The sequence below is a fragment of the Phalaenopsis equestris genome, unplaced genomic scaffold (assembly GCF_001263595.1).
Source record: "Phalaenopsis equestris unplaced genomic scaffold, ASM126359v1 Scaffold000356, whole genome shotgun sequence".
Lineage (NCBI taxonomy): Eukaryota > Viridiplantae > Streptophyta > Magnoliopsida > Asparagales > Orchidaceae > Phalaenopsis > Phalaenopsis equestris.
Window position 1 is genome coordinate 877975 of NW_018164798.1, and position 4205 is coordinate 882179.

Here is a 4205-nt window from a genome sequence, read left to right on the forward strand (position 1 = left end):
TAAGATCCTTGCAAAAGACTATTATAATGCAGTATTATGCAATATCAACTCAATTTCCATTCAACATGGCTCTCTCCACTTTACCTTTAGTTCCATTATCTTCCGAAAGGGTTACTGTTCATGGCTATTGAGGTTACCGTTTATAAATTACCATTCCATTAGATTTATAGATGAATAAGCTATCATACTTGGAAATATTAGTGGATTTCAACAATATGACTACATCATATGTTGATAACTTACTTATCCACAAACCTTCCATGATGATTTGGTGGTGCAGTTTTGGGGCTGCAATATTAGGTAGTCGGGAAGAATGGTAGACCAGCTTTACTCTACACTGAATAAGAAACGTTGCAAGTAGAACAATTTTATTCTACATCGAATAAGAAACCCTGCAACTGGATGAACCTCTAAAATTTACTCTCATTGGTAAGTTTACTTTTATTCATCCCAAAATGAAAGTAATTAGAAAGTTCTTTACAAATCCTAAGCTAGTTGGTGATACACCAAAAAAATATTAAAATTTTCTTTTCTATTCAAGGCTTATGTTTGGTGATAAAAAAGTTATTTTCATGTTTTATTGGAAGAATACTAATTCTGGGCATTTTGAGCTTAAAGGATGCATAAAGGACAAAACTTTGAGTCAAAAGTGGAGTTTTCTAAAATTTTAATTGGTGCTTAGGTGCTAGAACTGGCGCCTGCATGCCAAAATACTGAGAAGATGGCGCCTATGCGCTTGAGATGGTAATTTTCACAAAAGCATTGAATTTGGACGGATTTTATATACTTCTGCTTTTGACTCCACTTCTAATAACTAAATGTGGGTTCCTGACAACAAAAGTCAAAACATGATCCCTATCTGGTATGATAGTACTAAGATGTATGTGTTTTCATTTGTTTTTCTCTCTTTTATTTTAGAAGGAGTCGCCAGCTTGTCGATTGTCGTATACTTTCCCCATTCGAATAAATCTCCCTTCTGAACAAGATATGTGATTCAAAGAGGAGAGGAAACGAATAAGAAGGGACATACGACAAAACGACAAACAAGAGAAAACACAAAATGTGGAGAGCCTACGTGCGGTAAACCTCGCAATGATAGGTTAAGAGTGTCCGCCCAAACAAGATCGGGCGAAAGCACCTTAAACCGATATCCGTGAAAGAAAAGAGCACTCCCAAGGGGACGTATCCCACTTGGTTAATTACATCTTGGGGGATACCCAAGAATACTCTCGATAAAAGAAGTTTCACTTAAATTATCGTGAACCTGGGGCCATAGGTACTCAAAGAAAGTTTATTCCGTGTGGGAATAGTCTCGATGCTTCAAAGCTCGCGTTAAGCCATCGGGCAGAGAGTGAGTCTCTCACATCCTGAATGGGTAGCGGCTCATCGGCACACGAGGCCCACGAAATAACCTAAATCATCTTGACGGGGATATCCCAACACGTAAAAGCACGTCCGGGCCGTAAGGGCAGAGGACAAATCGTCGTATCCCAAATGGGCGGCAGCTCATCGGCATCGAGCCGTCAAAATGATATCAATGAAGTCAAGGAGCGATAGGGCTCAAAGGGGCTCAAAGGAAGGTAAAGTGATCCTAAAAGGTAGAGGTAACTGGGTCGGGGTACCACGAACCCGTCATCCATAGCTATAGGACCCTAAGTCTACCTGATCGTGAAGGTAGTCGACCCAACACGTCCTGAGATCCCCGGTCAGCAACCCGTGAATTGCATCATCCACGGGAACCTCAGTAGCCCTAAGGTCAAACGAACGAAACTCTATCCTATGACTAAAAGATGGAGCTCCAAGAGATGGGACTTATATCTGTCAAAGTGGCCAGGATGCCTCAGGAAAGAAAAGGAAATAGAAGTTTAGCTACAAAGCTGGAAACACTCCAAACAAAAGGACTTACACCCCGTCTAGGTTGGGGAGCCTTCTAACACCCTAGGCGCACTAGACAACTACCTATAAAGAGGTATGCTTGGCCAGTCAGGTTAGAGAAGCACGGGGACTCCTCCTCGGGACATGCAAATATGATGCAGTTATCTAGAGCGGTCCTTAAGCATTGTGGAGGCCCTATTAATATAAGCAGGAAAGTAAATGTGAAAGTTTTTAAATCCTGAATATTTTAATCCTAAATTTTAATTATCTTGAATATTTTATTTAGGATTTTGTAGAAAATTTCCATTTTATGGTCCTTAATGAGCCTAGATTGTATCATGAAATCCCAGATAAGACACAGAAAGAAACAAAGAAAACACATGCAAGTGCAGACATGCAATATGATGGAAGAAGCAAAGCAAGCCAAATCAAAATAATAGACAGGCCGGAGCCGCTGGGTCGGCAACATATCTCAGAAAAGAAAAAGGCGGTCGGACTCCGCGTATACATGCCCAGTCCTAATTTTATACATCAATATCAAATGAAGAATTAAGATACGAGGCACAAGCATCTGCTCCTGGTCCCCTCCACATGGTTCCCACGCCAAACGCCTCGGAACCCGTGCCCGTATCTTATTTCTGCTACAGGACTCTCCTAGACTCTAAAAGTACATAGGAGAATAAAAGACTCAATCCTGCATAAAAACAAGTGTCAGTGGGAAAGCTCACATGCAAATAACGTATCATGAGCCATGCCTTAAAACTGGGGGAGCTAATAGCACCTGCAAGTAAAAGGGTCAGAAATCATTACTTGCTCCCCCTATCGCGGTACCTGTGTGTGTGATAATAAATAGGCATGGCTCCCTGCAGAAGAACACCCCAACATACTACCATATACTACCACACATATGCAACATGCAAACACATCACAAGCATAATGCAAAAGAAAGTTACCTGGCTAGGGCAACCAATCCAACAGAGAACAATAGCCAGACATACATCAAAAAGGCTACCTAAGCACCCTAAATCCTAGCCTAGCACACCATCAAAGAAAAAGTGCGCCAACCTACTATCTAAGTGCGGGATAGGTCTGGGTATAGTATGACTTTGACGGGGTCGCCATACCGGCCCCATCCTAAAGATCCAAGCCCATCCTAAAGATCCAAAGGATCTAAAGGGTGCCACAAAGAGGGGTGCCAGGGTGATACGAGTTAGATCTATTAGATCTTTAACACAGTCATACTCATGTCAATCCCGATGACTTAACTCGCATTGCTCACCGGGATCAACCCGGCAAGCAATGTTCGTTAAGGCAGCGACCAAAAGGGTTGCTACCCGGCTCGCTACCTATGCGAACATGCAAATGCAAATGTGAATAGTCATGTGGCAGAAGTGATGAGTGTACCGTAGAGGCAGTGACTCGGGAAAAGATGGGCATACCGTGGAGGTAGCGGCCCGGACAAATGGGTGTGCCAAAAGGGCAGTGGTAAAAGGGATGGGCGTACCGTAGTGGCAGTGGCCCAAAGGTGTGTTGTGGAGGCAGTGACCAAAAGGGTTGGGCATGTCGTAGAGACAGTGGCCCGAAGGAAGGTGTACCGTAGCGGTAATGACCAAAAGGGATAGGCGTGCCATGGAGGCAGTGGCCAGAAGAAAGGTGTACCGTAGCAGCAGTGACTAAAAGTGATGGGCGTGTCGTGGCGACAGGGGCCCGAAAGATGGGTGTTTGATGGAGGCAGCGACCCGAAGAAATGGGTGTGCTGTAGCAACAGTGACCAAAAGTGATGGGCGTGGCGTGGAGGTAGTGGCCCAAAGAAAAGTGTACCGAGGCGGCAGTGACCCGGAGACAATGGTGATTCTCATTAGGGAGAGTCACCCAAGTGCTAATGCAAATGAAAATGCAAACACATATGGTGCAACATGCAAACAGTCAAGCATGTGATATAATGCAAAGGCAGACAAAAATGCAGGTGACCGGTCAACCGGGCCGCGGTGGTTAGTCGAACCAAAGTGATACGCTCACCGAGCCGGAGCGGCCTATCAGAGGCCGATCGGAGCAAAGTAAGATGCTCGCTGGGCCGCGGCGACCGGTTGGAGCTAAGTGAAATGCTCGTCGGGCCGGGGCGGCCGGTTTGGGATAAGTAAGATGTTTGCTGGCCCCGGGTGGCCAGTCGAAGCAAAGTGAAATGCAACATGCATCAAGCAAAAAATGCAATATATAGAGAACCAACATGCAGATAGCAAACCAGGCTCGTGCTAACGACCTCACCTGGGAGACTTAAGGTTTAGACCCTTGGATGTGCGGCACCGCCGCCTCTTGCTTTGGTGAGGAAA